The sequence below is a fragment of the Chiloscyllium plagiosum genome, unplaced genomic scaffold, assembly GCF_037043375.1.
Source record: "Chiloscyllium plagiosum isolate Xiang-an unplaced genomic scaffold, Cpla_swu_hap1 HiC_scaffold_47, whole genome shotgun sequence".
Classification (NCBI taxonomy): domain Eukaryota; kingdom Metazoa; phylum Chordata; class Chondrichthyes; order Orectolobiformes; family Hemiscylliidae; genus Chiloscyllium; species Chiloscyllium plagiosum.
The window spans coordinates 46,704,323-46,727,766 of record NW_028270185.1 but is presented as its reverse complement, the minus strand read 5'-3'; the positions used below and the strand labels follow the sequence as shown (position 1 = coordinate 46,727,766).

General features: G+C 44.6%; 1 long non-coding RNA gene and 1 other non-coding gene across 2 annotated transcripts in view; both read right to left on the bottom strand.

The window, feature by feature from the left end:
- Positions 1-7,024: 7,024 nt before the first annotated feature.
- Positions 7,025-7,106, bottom strand: trnal-uaa (transfer RNA leucine (anticodon UAA)). Its single transcript has one exon. It is a non-coding gene; the product is annotated as a tRNA-Leu (tRNA).
- A 783-nt stretch (positions 7,107-7,889) lies between these two features.
- The window catches only part of LOC148136165 (uncharacterized), a 44,222-nt gene continuing 28,667 nt past the window's right edge, over positions 7,890-23,444 (bottom strand). Inside the window, exon 3 of the long non-coding RNA XR_015754721.1 lies at positions 7,890-8,034. This is a non-coding gene — a long non-coding RNA (uncharacterized LOC148136165). The remainder of the gene's footprint in view (positions 8,035-23,444) is intronic.

The window sequence follows — 23,444 nt, the reverse complement described above, 5'->3', positions numbered from 1 at the left end:
CTTAAGACCAAGCCCCACCCCGCCCCCTACACCCCACCTATACACACACACACACACACACACAGAAGTTTCTCCGACAAAAGGCAGCTTTAGGCGCAAATAAATTCAGTTTTACAGACCATGAGAGACGTTGCGTTGAGCTGGAATTTAAAATGGACAATTGCCTCACATGCAACTTTCAAATTTGAAAACACACTGATCCAAAGTCTGCAGCTCCTGAAAATCTGTCGCACATTGAGGTGCATTACTACCAAATTCGAGACCCACTGATCCAATCCCTGCAGTAAATTGCACACAAATCAGGAAGGATCGAACCACCAAAAGTCAGAGGCATTATCCATTACGTCACTGGCCCAACGGCAGCTGGAGGTACGACAGGTCGTCGATATGAAATTGAAACATGGACATCGGGGTAAACAGTATTCACAAGGTGAACAATCAGTAAAAATAATTATCGTCACTGTTTCACATCGGATGTCCCACTTCGTGAAGCAATGTCTTTCAATAGCCAAGGCAACATATTTGCCCTCAGGTACCTGCTTCCGGGTCGCCTGAGCCTCTGCTGGAAGTTGCCATCATTTTATTCACAGTCAGTCTGCGATTTTTTGATTCACTCCAGTGAAATATCTTTTCATACCTTGCGTCATGACCTTTTCCAGTCAAGACCCTGAGCCAGTCCAGAGAGAAACCTCTGTTGGTTTGAATCTCGCGATGGAGAACAGAGGAGATGAACAGCGCCTTTTAGTGGTGGAATCCCTTCAGTGCAATCTCACGCATCAAAACCTGTTCTGTACATTCCTGCATTGCACCTACTGACCAACATCAGATCACCACAGCTCCACTTTCTTTACTTTGAAACCCAAGGCGATCATATGAAGCGTTTGCAAAATTGAAGAGAGAAACGTTGTTGCCGAAGGTGGTTATGAAGGGATGGACAGGCACAAGGGTGAGTACAATTCAGGTTGCTTTGGATACTATCAGCATTACCAGGGGCCCGTGCTGAGGAGTCAAAGTTTGTATCGTCCAGAAATGGATATAGTTCCAATTCAGGGAATGAAGGTTTAATTCTCTTCATGTGAATTGTCTGACTGAAAACGCTTTCCTCGTTTCACATAGAAGACATACCGGGATCCCTCCAGAATCAGCCCAGTGATTGCTTGAACCATGTAGAAGGACAATGACAGCGGACAGATACGATAGTGACCCCTTCAAATCTCCCTCCAATCATCTCACCTTCCTGAGTTGGAAATATGTTGTGTTCCTTCAGTGTCTCTGGGTGTAAATCCAGGAACTCCCGCACTTGCACCATAATGGCTGTACCTCCGTGTGAAGGAGTTCAATGGTTCACAAGAGCAACTCATCTCCTCCATCTCTGGGGGATTTAGGGATGGACAGCGAGTCCTATTGCATTGAGTGATATCTTTATTCCAGGAATGCGTTCCTAAATGTGGTAGGTTCCAATCGGTAGTAAGTTTGGAAGTGGAGCAGGGAAGTGAAATTGACGTGAATGACAATGATGACTGGGAGGCATGAGGCAGGAAGTGAGTCTGCATCTGGTGGTGCAAGGCTCAGTGTCACTGCTAATGGTTTAGCCTTTACAGCAAACTGTTTACATTGGCTCACACACCATTCCTGGTCAATTCATGGCAATGACACTGTTCCTTTTCGTGTGAAATTCCCTCTGTGTGTATGAAAGCCGTCAATACGCCCCAAGAGGATGAAAAATGTTCCCTTTGTCCTGTCAGCTTAAACAGATGCACATATCTGTTTGAAACCAATGCAAGAGAAGATTAGCCTTTTATGTGCCTTTGCATTGAAGAACGATCAATCGTGAAATGTCTGGTTTTGCAAAAGAGGGGTTTGATTGCAAATCACACTGAGTAATATTGATACAGAAATGTATTTCCGAGTTCATGTGGTCATGTGGTTAATGAACTGCACATATGGACGTTGCTTAGTTATTTAAAACCCCTCCTTGGTAAGCAGCTGACCATACGGTCCAATCGCAGTTGCGCCCGCTTGTTGTATTGAAAGCTCGGAGGTTCACCTTTTATAAAGTATCCTGTTGCTGATGAAGCGACGCAGCATCCTGCCTGAGTTCGAGCCTGTTATGGTTTGGCAAATCCGCTCCTTTTTCCTGGTTTAGTTCCAGCAGTGCAGGTTGTCCTTCCTAACCAATACACCAACCTAGAGTTTCTTACTGCTGTTCTAATAGGACTCCTTCTTCTCCCCCACTTTTATTCTCCCTCCTTCATTCCAAGTTTGGTGGGAATAACGAGGTGAGGCAGGAAACACTGCAGAAAGGCCGTGGAATGTTGTGGTCATGGCACAGAAACCACGAGTGGATCACCCTCATTCTCTGCTGTCGCCATTCATTCATTTTACAGCATCATTAATGTTTCCACGTTCTCCTATAGTTAGTTTATTTTTCTTTGGATAAGAAATGCAACTTTAATTTCGAAAGGGTTATAATGATTTGAGGAAGAAATGGCCCCTTGCATCACATCCAAGTGCCAGACGTATTATCCGTAAAATGTGAGCCATGTTGTGCAGCCTCCTGCCAGGTTCCAGAAAACCTCTCAGCAGCTCCATTCTCAAACTATCCCCGAACGTCAGGCTTTTCATAGAGTAGGGATGGGAAATGAGGGATATTGGCAAAAAAAGGGTCAAAGAATATGAAAAAGGGTGAGGTAGATACACAGAGATAGAGACAGGAAATTAGAGGCCTATCTGGAGGTAGACACTGAACAAATCAGATCTCGGGTCGACATGGCTGCTAACTGGCAAAAAATAAAAGATTTTGATAACAATCCTCAGATAAAACTGACCATTATCCCGGCATTGTGGTCTAGAAATGAAGAACTAATCTGGTTCTGTCGTTGTGTATCATTGTCTCTGTTTCTCTCCACAGATGTTGCCAGGACTATTCAGTTTGCACGTCAATTCTTGTTTTTGGTTCAGATTTCCCAACATCTGCATCTCTTGGTTTTCTATTCAACTTTAAAACCGATGTTCTGCCAACTTTGGAAAAGTGGTCAGAAATATTCTTACCACGATGTGTGTGCAGAACAAAGCACGCATTCCTTGACCGGGAATAGAACCCGTGTCACGGCGGCGAGAGCGCCAAAGGCTGGCTACTAGACTACAAGGGAAGGCAGAAGACGCCCTTACATTTATCCAGAAAAGTGAATTAGTGACTGTATGAGAGCATGAGTCAAGAAGTTCATCTGAGGATGTAAATCTTCTCATTCCTGTTGTTGACTGAATAAGCGGTAACCATGCCTTCTGCTTGGACACTCGAATATGTGAACTGCTCCAAATCATGACTGAGGTTTTCTGGTTTTGGTTCACGCAGGTTTAGAAATGCTCGGGTCCAAATGAGGCGTTTCAGAGCCTACTTTGGGATACATTTGACAGAGATGACATCAGGTAACCAATGTTCGCTGTGACCCGAGCAAATGAGAGCTTACCTTGTCACTGAACCAGGATGCCTTCACATGTAAAGCAAATGCGATAGTTTTGGTGCAGAAACGATCAGTGCTGGTAACTGTACCCTTAAAATGGACGGCGGGAGAAGATCCACAATTCGACTCATATCGTCGACCCAGGAGGAGAGAAACTTAGTTGAGAGTGTGGTGCTGGAAAAGCACATCCGGGCAGGCAGCATCCGAGCAGCAGGAGAACTGCCGTTTGTTTTAGGAGCGTTTCATCATCTCCAGCCCTCACTTTATCCGAGGAGAGAAATTGAACGAAGTTTGACACAGCAATTAATCGGAATGGTATTCCTTTTCACCATGGCAGCAGATGTGGGCTAGCAAGTTCAAAGCCAGGTTTGCTGAAGAGAACAACAAGCAGGAACGCTCCATTCCCACCAATCCACTTTTCCCAAGGGAACAAAGTCGCTCCTGCCTGGTTTGAACTAGAGGTGTTTCGGGTGCGACCCAAATGGAACAACGAGGTCACAACCGAGCCACCGAGCCAGCTGCTCTTTATCTATCACTGACATTTCCGTTCCGAATAGACCAATGTTGGCCAGGGTTATTAGCACGATTGAAAAAAAAGGATATCACGTGAAAATGCTCAGGAAATACTGACAAACAGGTTGCCAGGTTTGCCGAGTTTGGAATGTAGGGCGATGCTGAATAGGCGCGGGCAATTTTCCTTGTAGCGCCGAGACAGAGGAATGTTCCTAACTGCACACTTAAACAGGATGGCCAGCAGGGCTGTAGACATCGCCACATATTCACAGCCACAGCGCAGTGACATTTGAAAAGAAATTCACGCAGCAGTTATTTGGAATGATACTTCTTTTTACCACTAGAGTAGTGATGGGCGAGTAAATGCAAAACAAGGTTTGATGATGAGGCTGCAATAAAGCCCCATCGATCACCATCTGGGAAACTGTCGCCCTTAAAGCGGGAACAACAATATTTCTGCTCAGCTCTGAACGAGGCCACTTTCTGCAGAAACTGATGCTTCTACTCTCCAGAAAGGTATCATTGCCCGCCGACTGCATTCTTGAAAATAGTAATTATCTGTGCTGGAAACATCCACCTATATTCTGAACAAGGAAGAATGTGTATCGAATAAAACCATACACGGCAATTAATTGGACGTGCATTCCCTTTCACGACAACGGCAGGAATGGGCAGGGACATACAGAGTAAGGTTTACTGACCAGATCAGAAAGCAATTACCTTCATCTATGTTAACACACAAGCCAATTGTTTTTACTGCCCGGATATTTGAAGGACCGATCCTTCCCATGGGAGGTGAAGGTGATAACTGCTCCCCCGCACAAACACAGTGGGGCCAGAGACCTGATCGAGCTGTCCCCCAGCGGTGATTGCGTTGTTCAGAACAGATTGGGTTTGCCGTGCACGACTGAAACTCAGCGCGATCACCCAGAGACACGGTGTAACAGCCGCCAGCAGATGTGGAGGGGTTTGGGGCGGATGAAGACCCAGTCTGGGAAAAAAGACTGGGTCTTAAATTCAAGGGGAATGAGTGTTACAGGGAGAAGACTGGAGAATGGGATTGAGAGCAATATTAGCCATGATAGAATGGCAGAGCAGATTATGGGCTGAAAGCTCTAACCATCATCCTATACATTCCGGTCTCTGGTCATCTGGTATCTAAGGAAATAGAAACAGAGTTAATTGTTCATTTCCAAGTTCTTCGGTCATAAATGAGCAAAGTGAGAGATGGGACAGATCTGATACAAATTTAAAAGCTGGGAACATGGTTGGAGAGGAAAATAAAATACAAGAGAATAAAGTTGGAAGTCAGAAGATAGTCAATAAAAAGGAAGACTGTACAAATCCAGAGGGAGATGGGCATGCAAAAAGAAATTTCACGAGTCCCGAAGTCTTAACACTCTTCCTTTCCAAAATGCAAGCAGACCTGCTGAGATTTTCAGCAATTTCATTTGTTGGTTCCGAAACAGAAGATGGTAGTGATCCTGGACCAATCAGCTCTTACATGCTTTGGGGATGTGAGACGAACCCGTTCACCCAGATCACTTCTGTCCCACTGTGAAACCTCACAATCCTGCCCCACCCCCACCCCTGTTACTGACAATAAACTGTCCATTACGTGAACCCCCATGAGCACACAAGATCATTTTCCGTGTGAATTGTGAAACGTTCAGGCGAGTTCGCCTAGGTTTCCGTCAGAACGGTCTGAATCACTTCATTTTGGTTCAGGACCATTTGACATTGAGCAGTCACTGTCAGACCCCGTCCCCCCAACAAGTAGACATTCGCGTTCTGTGTCTCTGAGCACTCTGTTTGGTGGACGTTTGGAGTGGAAACTGACGTTTTGAAAGAGACACAATTCATCGTATATTCGGCCGCACTGATAAACCTGTCTCTGGCACTTCCAGGAAAGTGGAGACAGCTTTCACTCAGAAACCGACGTGTGATGAAACACAGTCGGATCCACGTGTCAAAAACGACCCCTGCACTGGGTTGCAATCCTGCAAGTGGAGTAGAGGGCTGGATTTCTTTAAAGGAGTGAAAGGGCCCATCGTGAGGCTTGAACCTACGGCCCTGAGATTAAGCATCTCATGCTGTACCGACTAAAGTAGCTGGGCCTGGCTCACGATTAATTAGTGTGTCATTTCATACTGAGCATATTTCACCTGGCATTGCAATTTGCAAGGATCCAGTTCATTCCTGCCAATCACAAATGTCATCATCCACACTTTCCATTTCTCAGCTAGTATTCGTTCAGAACATTATTATCTATTTAGCACTTATCTCTGGATTTAAGATTCAATATACATATTTTCATATTTTTATCCTCATCTTTAGGTGGCCGGAATGATTCCCAATCACTCTGGCAGACGTTAAATCAATTGGGACATTCCCTAAGGAAACGCAATCATTCCTGTTTCGGGTGTAAGCAATCCCACCTGCTGCCGAGACAGAGTCCTCACAGTCAGCACTTTCTCTATCCTTCCTGCCAACAACTTTCCCCACTTCTTATTTGCGACACAGGAGTTTTGTTTATGAAACACTCCAAGGACTGCAACAATCTTCTGAAGCCATTCTCAACTTAAAGTGGAATTGTTGTCCCTCACACGCGGGAAGAGCCGTTCCTGGGGAAGGATTTTCCATGTGCTGTGTCCCAGGGCTGAGCAGGAAGCCGGTGGCCGCTTTCTGTAGGCAGCGGGCCTTGGAGAGATTGGGGCCACATCCAGCTGCGGACTCTGCTGAGTTCTCGTTGTTGCAGTGTCAGTACATGGTTGGTCTCAATGCTTGAACTGAAATCGTTGAGGCTCGGTGCGAAGGGCAGGCTCGAACCACCAAACTTGCAGCCAAACGTGCTGACTATTTGAGACACAGAAACTGGTACGATATTCATCGTAAAGCAGTGCAGATGAGGGGGCTCCGACAGCAAAGTGTCCCACTGACTGTCCCAGAGTCAGTCTGGATTAGAGGCCTGACCGGCTGCAAACGCAACAACGGAAATGTGCAGGGCCTGCTAAGTTCCTCTGCCTGAAGAAGAACAGCCGCGATCTTGGTAGCGGTGGAATTCGAACCCACGACTCGATAGAGACTGGAGCTTAAATCCAGCGCCTTAGACCACTCGGCCACGCTACCCTACAGGCGAAAAGCGCACAAAATTGTCATTACTAATGTTTCAGCGTCGCTTCACTTCAGCAATAACAGATCGTGCATTCAGTAACGAACGTGGTGCAATTTAGAAAGTATTTGAAAAGGTTTGCAAGGTTTGCACTGTTTGGACAATAGCACGAAGCTGAATAGGCTTCGACAGTTTTCCCTGGGGCTTCAGGGCTGAGGAATGGCCTTACAGAATTTTAAAAAGTCATGAGGCAGACGGTCAGAGAAAAGAGTCAGGGAGTAAGTTTTACATAAATTCATAGTTTTTGAGCTCAAGATTTCTACATGAATGAATGCAGTTTTTGAGCAAAGTACAAAAACTGCATGCAAGTACAAACTCACCCACAAAATATCTGTGTGCATGTGGGTCTTTGTCTGTCTGTGTGGGTGTGTCTGTCTGGGGTGGGGGTTATGAGTGTGAGAAAGTGTGTGTGTGTGTGTGTCTGTGTGTGTAGTGAGTGCAGAGTGTCTTAAGTCTGTGAGGGGGTGCATGTGTGAGTGTGGGAGTGTGCGTGTCTATAAAGCTGTGCGTGGGTGTCTGTGTGCCGTCTGTATGTATCTGTGTCCGTGTGTGTGTGTAGAAATATGTGTGTGTGTGTATGTGTGTGTGTGTGTGTATAGTGCAATGGTGATCACCTGTAATGTGACATGAACCCAAGGTCCCGGTTGAGGCCCTCCCTATGGGTACCGAACTTAGCTATCAGCCTCTGCTCGGCCACTTTTCTCTTCTGCCTGTCCCGAAGTTCACCTTGCAGGATGGTCACCCGAAGGTCCGAGGCTGAATGCCCTGGACCGCTAAAGTGTTCCCCAACTGGGAGGGAACCCTCCTGTTGTGCGGTGCCCATTCATCTGTTGTCGTAGCCTTTGCTCGGTTTCCCCAATGTACCATGCCTCCAGGCATTCTTGCCTGCAACGTATAAGATAGACAAAGTTGGCTGAGTCACATGAGTACCTGCCAGGCAAAAGGTGGGAGGTGATCCAATGCGTAATAGTGGTATCCATGTCCACACTCAGACACGTCTTGCCGCATGAATTTATGTAAAACTCCATTATCTCACTTTTTAGATTAGAATCAATCTAAACATCATGGTATAGACCGAGAACACAGGGGTGGATTCTGGATCAGCGGTGCTGGAAGAGCACAGCAGTTCAGGCAGCATCCAAGGAGCAGCAAAATCGACGTTTCGGGCAAAAATCCTTCATCGGGATTAAAGGCAGTGAGACTGAAGAGTGGAGAGATAAACTAGAGGAGGGTGGGGGTGGGGAGAAAGTAGCATAGAATACAATGAGTGAGTGCGGGAGGGGATGAAGGTGATAGGTCAGGGAGGAGAGGGTGGAGTGGATAGGTGGAAAAAGAGATAGGCAGGTAGGACAAGTCCGGACAACTCATGGGGACAGTGCTGAGCTGGAAGTGTGGAACTAGGGAGAGGTGGGGGAAGGGGAAATGAGGAAACTGTTTGAAGTCCACATTGATGCCCTGGGGTTGAAGTGTTCCGAGGTGGAAGATGAGGCGTTCTTCCTCCAGGCGTCTGATGGTGATGGAGGTGCGGTGAAGGAGGCCCAGGACCTCCATGTCCGCGGCAGAGAGGGAGGGGGAGTTGAAATGTTGGGCCACAGGGCGGTTGGTTGATTGGTACGGGTGTCCCGGAGATGTTCCATAAAGCGCTCTGCTAGGAGGCGCCCAGTCTCTCAAATGTAGAGGAGACCACATCGGGAGCAACGGATACAATAAATGATATTAGTGGATGTGCAAGTAAAACTTTGGTGGATGTGGAAGGCTCCTTTAGGGGTTTGGATAGAGGTGAGGGAGGAGGTGTGGGTGCAGGTTTTACAGTTCTTGCGGGGGCAGGGGAGGTGCCAGGTTGGGAGAGGGCGTGGACCTGACCAGGTAGTCACGGAGGGAACGGTCTTTGCCGAAGGCGGAAAGGGGTGGTGAGGGAAATATATCTTTGGTGGTGGGGTCTGTTTGGAGTTGGCTGAAATGTCGGCGGATGATTTGGTTTATGTGAATGTTGGTAGGGTGAAAGGTGAGCACCAGGGGTGTTCTGTCCTTGTTACGGTTGGAGGGGTGGGGTCTGAGGGAGGAGGTGTGGGATGTGGACGAGATGCGTTGGAGGGTATCTTTAACCACGAGGGAAGGGAAATTGCGGTCTCTAAAGAAGGAGACCATCTCGTGTGTTCTATGGTGTAACTGGTCCTTCTGGGAGTAGATACAGCGGAGGTGGAGGAATTGGGAATACGGGATGACATTTTTGCAAGAGGTAGGGTGGGAAGAGATGTAATCCAGGTAGCTATGGGAGTCGGTGGGTTTGTAAAAAAATGTCAGTGTCAAGTTGGTCGTCATTAATGGAGATGGAGAGGTCCAGGAAGGGGAGGGAGGTGTCAGAGATGGTCCAGGTAAATTTAAGGCCAGGGTGGAATGTTTTGGTGAAGTTGATGAATTGCTCAACCTCCTCACAGGAGTTCATTTTCAGGTCCTGACTTTGTGCGAGATGGTTAATTAAATATAACCTGGAGATGTAGAGACTCCTCATTTTAAGGCACTGACTGTGTGGTGGCTGGTTAAAACTTTTATAACCAGGATATTTACAGTTTCTACAGTTTGGGGCACTGACTCTGGGCTGGCTGGTTAAATGAATACATATAACCAGGAGATTTAGAACCTGTTCAGTTTAGGGCACTGACTGTGGGTTGGTGGCTTAAATAAATACATATAACTAGGAGATTTACAGTCTCCCCTGTTTAGGGTTCAGATTATGTGCTGGATGGATTAATATATATATATATAGATATACACACACACACACACACACACACACAGAGAGAGAGAGAGAGAGAGAGAGAGCCGGGAGATTTCGAGTCTCCTCCGTTTCGGGCACTGCCTCTTTACTGCCTGTTTAAATACATGTATCCAGGATATTTAGTGTTTCCTCATATTCGAGCACTGACTCTGGGCTGGCTGGGTCAATATACATAACTAGGGGATATAGAGAATCCTCACTTTAGGTCACTGACTCTGTGCTGGCTGGTTAAATATATGCATGTAACCAGGAGATTTAAATTCTGTTCAATTTAGGGCACTGACTCTGTGCTGGCTGGTTAAATGTATATAGCCAGGAGGGTTAGAGTCTCCTCAGTTTGCGATACTGACTCTGGGCTGGCTGGTTAAACAAATAGCTATAACCAGGAGATTTAGTGTCTGTTCAGTTTAGGGCAATGGCTCTGTGCCTGCTGTTTAAATATATATATATATATATATATATATATATATATAATCAGGATATTTAGGGTTTCCCCAGTTTTGGGCACTGGCTCTCAACTCTATGATTAAATAAACACATATAACGAGGAGATTCAGAATCTCCTCAGTTAATGCATTGATTGTGGTCTGGCGGATTAAATAACTAGATATAACCAGATTTAGAGTCGCCTCAGTTTCCGGTTAAACAATGTGCTGAATTTATAAATACACATAAATTACCAGAAGATTTAAAGTCTCCTCAGTTAAGGGCACTGACTATGTGCCATCGGTTTAAATATATATATAACCTGGAAATTTAGAGTCTCCTCAGTTTGAGCACTGTCTCTGTGTAAGCTGGTTAAACATATATATATACAACCTGGAGATGTAGAGTCTCCTCTGGTGAGGGCACTGACTCTGTGCTGTCTGTTTAAATATATATAACCACGAGATTCAGATTCTCCTCAGACAAGGCAGAAAGTCTGTGCAGGGTGGTTAATTAAATATGCATATCCAGGAGATTTAAATTCTCCACACGTTAGGGCACTGACATTGTGCTGGCTGGTTACATAAATATATATAATCAGGAGATTTAGAATCTCCTCAGTTTAGGCACTGACTCTGTGCTGACTGGTTTAATATATATAACCAGGGCATTTAGTGTCTGCTTATTTTCGGGCACTGATTCTGTGCTGTGTCCTAACACATACATACTCAGGAGATTTAGAGTCTACTCAGTTATGGGCACAGCCAGCACATTTTCTGAACCCTAAAATGAGCAGACTCTATATTTCCTGGTTACATATATTTATTTAACCAGCCAACACAGAGTCAGCACTGACTTTATGCTGGCTGACTAATTTCAAAACAACAGGAGATTTAGAGTGACCTCAGTAAATGGCACTGTCTAATTAAATATATATAACCAGAAATTTAGAGTCTCCTCAGTTTAGGGTACTGACTCTGTGCTCGATGGATAAAGACTCATAAATTACCAGGAGTTTTAGAGTCTCTTCATTTCAAGGTACTGACTCTGTGCTGGCTGGTTGATTATCAGGAGATTTAGAGTTTCCTCATTTCAAGGAACTGACTGTGATGTCCGTTTAAATATATACAACCAGGCGATTTAGCGTCTCCGCAGTTAAGGCACTGACTCTGTGCTGGCTGGTTAATTATATATAACCAGGAGATTTAGAGTCTCCTCAGTTTCGGGCACAGACTCTGTGCTGGCTGGTTAAATAAATAGATACAACCAGGAGATTTAGAGTCTCTAGTTTCGGCCACTGACTGTGTGTTTAATAAGCATATCTAACTAGGAGATTCAGAATGATCTCAGTCTAGGGCACTGACTCTGTGCTGGCTGGATCAATAAATATCACCAAAAATTTCGAGTCTGCTCATTACAAGGCATTGAGACTGTGCTGGCAAGTTAAATAAATACATATAAACAGGAGATTTAGAGAATGTTTAGGGCATTGACTGTGCTGGCTGGTTAAATACAGAAACATAAACAGGAGATTAAGAGTGTGCTCATTCTATGGCACTGACTCTGCTGCGTATTCAAATATACATAACCAGGAGATTTAGAGTCTCTTCAGTTTGGGGCACTGACTGTGCTGGCTGGTTAATTGTATATAACCAGGACGTTTTGGGTCTCCTCAGTTTAGGGCACTGACTGTGTGGTGTCTGGTTCAAATTTGTATAACCAGGATATTTCGACTCTCCTCAGTTTGTGGCACTGACTCTGGGATGGCTGGTTAAAACAATAGATATAACTAGGTGATTTAGAGTCTCCTTAGTTCAGGGCACTGATTTTCTACTGTCTAGTTAAATAAATATATAAAACCACGGGATTCTGATTCTCCTCAGTCAAGAGCACTGACTCTGTGCTGGATGGTTAAATAAACATGTATGTCCAGGAGATTTTAATTCTCCACAATTTAGGGCACTGACATTGTGCTGGTGATTTAAATAAATATATATAACCAGGAGATTTAGAGTCTCCTCAGGTGAGGGCACTGACTGCAGGCTGGCGGATTTAAAAAAAATATATGACCAGGATATTTATAGTCTCCTCTGTTTGGAGCACTGACTCTGGGTTGGCTTGTTAAAAAAATACGTATAACCATGAGATTTAGAGTCTCCAAAGTTTTGCGCACTGACTCTGCGTCGGCTGGTTAAATATATATAACCAGGAGATTTAGAGTCTTCTCACTTTTGGGCACTGACTTTTTACTGGTTAGTTAAATAAATATATATAACCAGGACATTTAGCATCTCCTCAGTCAAGGGCACTGACTTGGTGCTGTTTGTTTAAATAAAAATAACCACGAAATTCAGATTCTCCTCCGTCTATGGCACAAAATCTGTGCTGGATGGTTATATAAACATGCATATCCAAGAGATTTAAATTCTCCATAGTTTAGGGCACTGACTCTGTGCTGCCTTGTTTAATACACATAACCAGGAGATTTAGAGTCTGCTCATTTTCGGGCACTGACTCTGTGCTGTGCCTCGTTAATACATATATATATTATCACATTTAGTATCTCCTCAGGTTAGGGCACTGACTGTGTTGGCTGATTAAATATATACAACCAGGAGATTTAGAGTCTCCTCATTTTGGGGCACCAACTCTGTTCTGGCTCAGTTATGGGCACAGCAGGCACATTGACTGAACCCTAAAATGAGCAGACTCTATATCTCCTGGTTATATATCGATTTACCCAGCCAGTCCAGAGTCAGTGCCCCAAACTGAGGAGACTCTAAATGTCCTGGTTACATACATTTATTTAACCAGCCAACACAGAGTCAGCATTGACTTTATGCTGGCTGACTAATTTCAAAACAACAGGAGATTTAGAGTGTCCTCAGTCAGGGGCACTGTCTGTGTGCTGTCTGTTTAAATATATATAACCAGGAGATTTAGAGTCTCCTCAGTTTCTGGTACTGATATATATATATATATATATATATATATATATATATATATATATATATATATATATATATATATATCTTATATATATTCATCCATCACATAGTCTGAACCCTAAACTGAGGCGACTCTAAATCTCCTGATTATATATATTTATTTAACCCGCCAGCCTCAGTCAGTGCCCGAAACTAAGGAGACTCTAAATATCCTGGTTATATGTTTTTACTTAACCAGCCAGTCCAGAGTCAGTGCCCGACAATAAGCAGCCTCTAAATCTCCTGGTTATGTATATTTATTTAGTCAGCCAGAACAGAGTCGGTGCCCCAAAATGAGGAGACTCTAAATCTCCTGGTTGTATATATTTAATCAGCCAACACAGTCAGTGCCCTAAACTGAGGAGATACTAAATGTGATAATATATATATGTATTAACGAGGAAGCATAGAGTCTGTGCCCTAAACTGAGGAGACTCAGAATCTCCTGGTTGGATATATTTAAACAGCAGAACAGAGTCAATGCCCTTAACTGAGGTGATTCTAAATCGCCATGCATTTATCTATACAGCACATAGTCTGAGCACTAAAGTGAGGAAACTGTAAATCACCTAGTTATATAAATGTATTTAACCCGCCAGCCCATAGTCAGTGCCCTAAGTTTAGGAGACTTTAAACCTCCTGGTTATATTTAATTAACCAGCTCATTATATATATTAAACAGACAGAACAAAGTCAGTGCCCATAACTGAGTAGAGTCTAAATCTCCTGATTACGTATACTTAAATACACAGCACAGAGTCAGTGCCCTAGAATAAGCAGACTCGAAATCTTCTGGTTATATATATTAGACCAACCAGCACAGAGTCATTGCCCTAAACTGTGGAGAATTTAAATCTCCTGGATATACATGTATATTTAGCCATACAGCACAGAGTTTGTGCCATAGACTGAGGAGAATCTGAATCTAATGGTTTATTTATTAGACTAGCCAGCACAGAGTCAGTGCCCTAAACTGGAGACTTTAAATTTCTTCGATATACATGTTTATTTAGCCATGCAGCACAGAGTCCGTGCCCTAGACTGAGGAGATTCTGAATCTCCTGGTTATATATATTTATTTAACTAGACAGCAAAAATTCAGTGCCTCAAACAGAGGAGAATCTAAATCTCCTGGTTATGTATATTTATTTTACCAGCCAGCAGGGAGTCAGTGCCCAAGAATGAGCAGGCTTTACATCTCCTGGTAATGTATATTTATTTAATCAGCCAGCATAGAACCAGTGCCCTAACATGAGCAGACTCCATATCCCCTGGTTATATATCTTTAACCAGCCAGCACAGAGTCAATGGCCTAAGTTGAAGTGACCCCAAATCTCCTGGATGTATCCATTTATTTAACCAGCCACCACACAGTCAGTGTGCTAAACTGAGGAGACTCTTCTTTCGACTGTGACGTCTAGGAATGGACAACGGAGAACTACAAACTTGCATATACAGAAAACTGACAAACACAGACTAAATACTTGACGACACCAGCAACTATCCCAAAACACACAAACAAAGCTATATCAGAACACTGCAGCACAGACAAACTTCGGAAAACAGAGGAGAACCACCGATACAACGTATTCAAGAAGAATGGATACCCAAAGAAATAGTGCGCAGATTCCTCAAGAAGAAGCCACGACAAGCAGACCAAACACAGCCAGAAACCCTAACCCCCTGACCATACATCAAAGAAGTTTCAGAAATGACAGCCAGACTACAAAGACCCCTCGGAATCCTAGTAGCATACAAACCCAACAATACTCTCAAACTAAAACTAACAAAATGAAAAGACTCAGTACATCACATGGACAAAACAAATGTCTTCTATAAAATTCCATGCAAGGACTGCCACAAACACTTTGTAGGACAAACTGGAAGAAAGTTAGCCACCAGGATACTCGAACACCAGCTAGCCACAAAAAGACACGATCCTCTCTGCCTCATAACCCTACACATGGATGTTAAAAATCACAATTTCGACTGGAACAACACAGCTATCCCGGGACAGGGTAAGCAAAGACATGACAGATAAATCCTAGAAGCCTGGCACTCCAACCTCAACGCCATAAACAAACACATAGATCTCGATGACATCTATCAACCCCTCAGAAAACTAACAGGAAATGATATCACCACAAACCCCAGAAACCCCATCCAGGAGAAAGATATAAATAGAAAGCAGGAGACAACAGCTTCGCTTCACTTGGAGATCGCCACTGATGATGTTACCTAGCCAGGTAATGAAACATCTGAATATCAAACCTACACTTCAGCGAGCAAATCTACACCCTTGTTAAATTGATAGATGTAACCAGGACTTTTAGTGTCTCCTCAGTCAAGGGCACTGACACTGTGCTGGAGAGTTAAACAAACATGTATATCCAGGAGATTTAAATTCTCCACAGTTTAGCGCACTGACTCTGTGCTGGCTAGTTAAAAAAATATATAATCAGGAGATATAGAGTCTGCTCATTCTGGGGCACTGACTCTAAGCTGTGTATTTCAAAATATATAACCAGGAGATTTAGACTCTACTCAGTTATGGGCACTGACTCTGTTATGTCTGTTTAATATATATAATGAGCTGGTTAATTAAATATAACCAGGAGATTTAGAGTCTCCTCATTTTTGGGAACTGACTGTGTGGTGGCTGGTTAAAACTTTTATAACCAGGATATTTAGAGTCTCCTCAGTTTGGGGCACTGACTCTGTATTGGCTGGTTAATTGTATATAAACAGGACGTTTTGAGTCTCCTCAGTTTAGGGCACTGCCTGTGTGGTGGCTGGTTCAAATTTGTATAACCAAGATATTTAGAGTCTCCTCAGTTTGGGTCACTGACTCTGTGCTGGCTGGTTAAATAAATAGATACCACCAGGTGATTTAGAGTCTCTAGTGTAGGGCACTGACTGTGTATTGGCTGGTTTAATATATATAACCAGGAGATTTAGAGTCTCTTCAGTTTAGGGCACAGACTATGTGCTGAATTTATAAATACATATAAACTACCAGGAGATTTATAGTCTCCTCAGTTTAGGGCACTGAATTTCTACGGGCTAGTTAAATAAATATGTAAAACAATGAGATTCCGATTCTCCTCAGTTTAGAGCACTGACTCTGTGCTGGATGGTTAAATAAACAAGTACAAGGAGGTTTAAATTCTCCACAATTTAGGGCACTGACTCTGTGAGAGCTGGTTAAATAAATAAATACAACCAGGAGATTTAGAGTCTCCTCAGTTTCGGGGACTGACTGTGTGTTGGATCGTTTAATATATATAACCAGAAGATTTAGAGTTTTCTCCGTTTAGGGCACTGACTTTCTGCTGGTGAGTTTAATAAATATATACAACCAGGACATTTCGAGTCTGCTCATTTTAGGGCACTGATTCTGTGATGTCTGGTTAAATATATGTAACCAGAATATCTTTAGACTCCTCAGATTAGGACACTGACTGTGGGCTGGCGGGTTAACTAAATTTATATATCTAGTAGATTTACAGTCTCCTCAGTTTAGGGCACTGACTCTGTGCTGCCTGGTTAAATAAATGACAGCCAGACTACTAAGACCCCTCGGAATCCTAGTAGCACAAAAACCCAACAACACTCTCAAACAAAAACTAACAAACCTAAAAGACCCAGTACATCCCATGGACAAAACCAACGTTGTCTACAAAAATCCCATGCCAGGACTGCCACAAACACTACGTAGGAAAAACAGGAATGAAGTTAGCCACTAGGATACACGAACACCAGCTAGCCACAAAAAGACACGACCCTCTCTCCCTCGTAGCCCGACACACAGATGAACAAAAATACCATTTCGACTGGGACAACACATCTAATCTGGGACAGACTAAGCACAGACATGTCAGATAATTCCTAGAGGCCTGGCACTCCAACCACAATGCCATAAACAAACACATAGACCTATTTCCGCCAACTCCAAACATACCCCACCACCAAGGATATATTTCCCTCCCCACCCCTTTCAGCGTTCCAGAAAGACCACTTCCTCCGCGACTCCCTCGTCAGATTCACACCCGACACCAACCCAATCTCCACTCCCGGCACCTTCCCCTGCAACCGCAAGAAGTGCAAAACCTGCGCCCACACCACCCCCCTCACTTCCTTTCAAGGCCCCAAGGGATCCTTCCATATCCATCAGAAATTCACATGCACCTCCACACACATCACTTAATGCACACAATGTGGCCTCCTGTACGTTGGGGAGACAGGCCGTCTACTTACGGAACGTTTCAGGGAACAGCTCTGGAACACCTGCACCAACCAACCCAACCGCCCCTTGGCTGAACCCTTTAACTCCCACTCCCACTCCGTCAAGGACATGCAGGTCCTTGGCCAACTCCCTCGCCAGACCATGGCAACATGACACCTGCAGAAGACCGCCTCATCTTCTGCCTAGGAACCCTCCAACCACAAGGGATGAATGCAGATTTCTGCAGCTTTCTCATTTCCCCTCCCCCTGCTTTTCTCAGTCCCAACACTCAGACTCATCATCACTTTCTTGACCTGCAATTTTCTTCCCAACTTCCCCCCCCCCCCCCCCCTCTCCGGCCTATTACCCTCACTTTAACCTCCTTCCACCTATCGTATTCCCAGCCCCCCTCCCCCAACTCACTCCCGCCTACCTTTCATCTTAGCCTGCTTGGCACACCCTGCTCATTCCTAAAGAGGGGCTTATAACCAAAACGTCGATTCTCCTGTTCCTTTGATGCTGCCTGACCTGCTGCGCTTATTCAGCAACACATTTTTAAGCTCTGATCTCCAGCATCTGCAGTCCTCACTTTTTCCACATAGATCTAGATACCTTCTATCAATCCCTCAGAAAATGAACAGGAATGACACCACCACAAACCCCAGAAACCCCATCCAGGAGAAAGATATAAATTGAAAGCTGGAGACAACAGCTTCGCTTCACTTGGAGGTCGCCACTGATGATGTTAACGAGCCAGTAATGAAACATCCGGATATCAAACTCAGCGAGCAAATCTACACCTTGCTTAAATAAATATATGTAACCAGGACTTTTAGTGTTTCCTCAGTCTATGGCACGGACTCTGTGATGGATGGTTAAATAAACATGCACATCCAGGATATTTACATTTTCCTCAGTTTGGGACACAGACTGTGTTGGCTAGTTAAATAAATGGATACAACCAGGAGATGTAGAGTCTCTAGTTTAGGACACTGAATGCGTGTTGGCTGGTTTAATATATACATAACCAGGAGATTGAGTCTTCTCAGTTTAGGGTACTGACTTTCTTTTGGTGAGTTAAATTAATATATACAACCAGGACATTTAGAGTCTACTCAGTTAAGGACACGGATTCTGTGATGTCTGGTTAAATATATATAACAAGGATATGTATAGACTCCTCAGATTAGGGCACTGACTCTGTGCTGCCTGGTTATTTAGGATTGCGAGGATGAATCAAGAGAAGAGTGAAAGTAATAGGGTGGTTGTTATGGGGGACATTAACTTTCCTGATATTGATTGGGAAAGCTATAGCTCAAGTTCGTTAGATGGGTCAGTGTTTGTCCAATGTGTGCAGGAGGGTTTCCTGACACAATATGTAGATAGGCCAACAAGAGGTGAGGCCATACTGGATTTGGTTCTGGGTAATGGACCAGGCCACGTGCTAGAATTAGAGGTAGGTGAGCACTTTGGGGACAGTGACCACAATTCGGTGACTTTTACTCTAGTGATGGAGAGGGATAAGAGTGCAGTACAGGGCAAGAGTTATAGTTGGGGGCAGGGAAATTATGATGCGGTGAGGCATGACTTAGGATGTGTGGCCTGGAAAAGTAAGCTTCAAGGCAAGGGTGTAATTGATATGTGGAGCTTGTTCAAGGAGCAACTATTGAGTGTCCTTGATTAGTATGTACCCGTCAGGCAGGGAGGAAAGGGTCGTGTGAGGGAGCCGTGGTTTAATAAGGAATTGGAATCCCTTGTTAAATGGAAGAGGGCGGCCTATGTAAAGATGAGGCGTGAAGGTTCAATTGGGGCGATTGAGGGTTATAAGGTAGCCAGGAAGGACCTGAAGAGAGAGCTAAGAGCAGCAAGGAGTGGATATGAAAGGTCCTTAGTTGGTAGGATTAGGGAAAACCCTAAGGCTTTCTATAGGTATAACAGGAATAAAAGAATGATTAGGGTAGGAATAGGTCCAGTCAAGGATAGTAGTGGGAAGTTGCGTGTGGAGGCTGAAGAGATTGCGGAGACACTGAATGAATACTTTTCGTCAGTATTCATTCAGAAACAGGACATTGTTGTCAATGTGAATACTGAGTCACAGTTAAGTAGAATGGATGGCTTTGAGGTATGTAGAGAAGAGGTGTTGGAAATTCTGGAAAGGGTGAAAATAGATAAGTCCCCTGGGCCTGATGGCATTTATCCTAGGATTCTCTGGGAAGCAAGGGAGGAGATTGCAGAGCCATTGACCTTGATTTTTATGTCCTCGTTGTCTACAGGAGTAGTGCCTAAAGTTTGGAGGCTAGCAAATGTGGTTCCCTTGTTTAAGAAGGGGAGTAGGTATAACCCTCGTAACTATAGGCCTGTGAGTCTCACTTCTGTTGTGGGTAAAATCTTAGAGAGAGTTTTAATGGATAGGATTTATGAACATCTGGATAGGAATAATGTGATCCGGGATAGTCAGCATGGTTTTGTGAAGGGCAGGTCGTGCCTCACAAACCTTATTGAATTCTTTGAGAAGGTGACTAAGGAGGTGGACGAGGAGAAAGCAGTAGATGTGGTGTATATGGATTTTAGTAAGGCGTTTGATAAGGTTCCCCATGGTAGGCTACTGGAAAAAATACGGAGGTATGGCATTGAGGGTGAGTTGGAGGTTTGGATTAGGAGTTGGCTGGCTGGAAGAAGACAGAGAGTAGTAGTTGATGGCAAAGGTTCATCTTGGAGTGCTGTCACTAGCGGTGTTCCGCAAGGACCTGTTTTGGGACCATTGCTGTTTGTCATTTTTATAAATGACCTGGAGGAGGGGTTAGAAGGTTGGGTGAGCAAGTTTGCGGATGATACGAAAGTCGGAGGAGTGGTAGACAGTGAGGAAGGATGTGGCAGGTTACAGCGGGATATTAGATTAGATTTTTTTTTTAGATTACATTACAGTGTGGAAACAGGCCCTTCGGGCCAACAAGTCCACACCGACCCGCCGAAGCGAAACCCACCCATACCCCTACATTTACCCCTTACCTAACACTACAGGCAATTTAGCATGGCCAATTCACCTGACCCTGCACATCTTTGGACTGTGGGAGGAAACCGGAGCACCCGGAGGAAACCCACGCAGACACGGGGAGAACGTGCAAACCCCACACAGTCAGTCGCTTGAGTCGGGAATTGAACCCGGGTCTCTGGCGCTGTGAGGCAGCAGTGCTAACCACTGTGCCACCGTGCCGCCCACGACAGCCTATGCTCCCAACTTATGCTCCTCAGATCCTGTCTTACAGCATCGCAATTACCCTTCCCCCAATTGTAAAACCTACCCTGTTGCACGCACCAATCTCTCTCCATAACCAAGGGGAAAGTCACAGAATTGTGGTCACCTTCACCAAAGGTGAAGCTGCAGAACTGGGCAGAAAGGTGGCAAATGGAGTTCAATGTAGCTAAGTGTGTGGTGATTCACTTTGTTAAGAGTAATAAAAATATGGGGTACTGGGCTAATGGTCGGATACTTGGTAGTGTGGATGAGCAGAAAGATCTTGGTGTCCATGTACACAAATCTTTGAAAGTTGCCACCCAGGTAAATAGTGCGGTGAAGAAGGCATATGGCGTACTGGCTTTTATTGGTAGAGGAATTGAGTTCCGGAGTCCTGAGGTAATGTTGCAGTTGTATAAGACTCTGGTGCGGCCGCATCTGGAGTATTGTGTGCAGTTTTGGTCCCCATACTATAGGAAGGATGTGGAGGCACTGGAACGGGTGCAGAGGAGGTTTACCAGGATGTTGCCTGGTATGGTAGGAAGATCGTATGAGGAAAGGCTGAGGCACTTGTCCGACCAGAGGGGAGGCCATTTTGGATTTGGTACTCGGTAATGAACCGGGACAACTGATGGGCTTGTTAGTGGGTGAACATTTTGGTGAAGGTGACCACAATTCGGTGAGTTTCACCTTGGTTATGGAGAGAGATTGGTGCGTGCAACAGGGTAGGTTTTACAATTGGGGGAAGGGTAATTACGATGCTGTAAGACAGGATCTGAGGAGCATAAGTTGGGAGCATAGGCTGTCGGGGAAGGATGTCGTGGTAATGTGGAACTTTTTCAAGGAACAGATACGACGTGTCCTTGATATGTATGTACCGGTCAGGCAGGAACGAAATGGTCCTGTGAGTGAACCTTGATTGACGAGGGATGTTGAATGCCTTGTAAAGAGGAAGAAGGAGGCTTACATAAGGTTGAGGAAACAGGGTTCAGACAGAGCAGTGGAGGTTTACAGGACAGCCAGAAGTGACCTGAAGAAAGGGATTAGGAGAGCCAAGAGAGGGCATGAAAAATCTTTGGCGGATAAGATCAAGGATAACCCCAAGGCATTTTATGCGTATGTGAGAAACATGAGAATAACGAGAACGAGGGTAGGTCCAATCAAGGACAATAGTGGGAGACTGTGTATTGAGTCGGAAGAGATAGGAGAGGTCTTGAATGAGTACTTTTCTTCAGTATTTAGGAATGAGAGGAACCGTATTGTTGAAGAGGAGAGTGTGAAACGGACTGGTAAGCTAGAGGAGATACATGTTAGGAAGGAAGATGTGTTGGACATTTTGAACAACTTGAGGATAGACAAGTCCCCCGGGTCTGATGGGATATATCCTAGGATTATGTGTGAAGCAAGAGAGGAAATTGCAGTACCGTTGGCAATGATCTTTTCGTCTTCACTGTCAACGGGAGTGGAACCAGGGGACTGGAGAGTGGCGAATGTTGTGCCCTGTTCAAAAAAGGGAATAGGGATAACCCCGGGAATTACAGGCCAGTTAGTTTTACTTCTGTGGTAGGTAAAGTAATGGAAAGGGTACTGAGGGATAGGATTTATGAATATCTGGAAAGGCACTGTTTGATTAGGGACAGCCAGCACGGATTTGTGAAGGGTAGGTCTTGCCTTACAAGTCTGATTGAATTCTTTGAGGAGGTGACCAAGCATGTGGATGAGGGTAGAGCAGTGGATGTAGTGTACATGGATTTTAGTAAGGCATTTGATAAGGTTCCCCATGGTAGGCTTACGCAGAAAGTCAGGAGGCATGGGATAGAGGGAAATTTGGCCAATTGGATAGAAAACTGGCTAACCGGTCGAAGGCAGAGAGTGGTGGTAGATGGTAAATATTCAGCCTAGAACCCAGTTACAAGTGGAGTTCCGCAGGGATCAGTTCTGGGTCCTCTGCTGTTTGTAATTTTCATTAATGACTTAGATGAGGGAGTCGAAGGGTGGGTCAGTAAATTTGCAGATGATACGAAGATAGGTGGAGTTGTGGACAGTGAGGACGGCTGTTGTCGGCTGCAGAGGGACTTAGATATGATGCAGAGCTGGGCTGAGGAGTGGCAGATGGAGTTCAACCCTGCCAAGTGTGAGGTTGTCCATTTTGGAAGAACAAATAAGAATGCGGAATACAGGGTTAATGGTAGTGTTCTTAGTCAGGTGGAGGAACAGAGGGATCTTGGGGTCTATGTACATAGATCTTTGAAGGTTGCCACTCAGGTGGATAGAGTTTGTAAGAAGGCCTATGGAGTATTATCGTTCATTAGCAGAGGGATTGAATTCAAGAGTCGTGAAGTGATGTTGCAGCTGTACAGGACTTTGGTTAGGCCACAGTTGGAGTACTGTGTGCAGTTCTGGTCGCCTCACTTTAGGAAAGATGTGGAAGCTTTGGAGAGGGTGCAGAGAAGATTTACCAGGATGTTGCCTGGAATGGAGAGGAAGTCGTACGAGGATAGGTTGAGAGTTCTCGGCCTTTTCTCGTTGGAACGGCAAAGGATGAGGGGTGACTTGATAGAGGTTTATAAGATGATCAGAGGAATAGATAGAGTAGACAGTCAGAAACTTTTCCCCGGGTACAACAGTGTTACAAGGGGACAT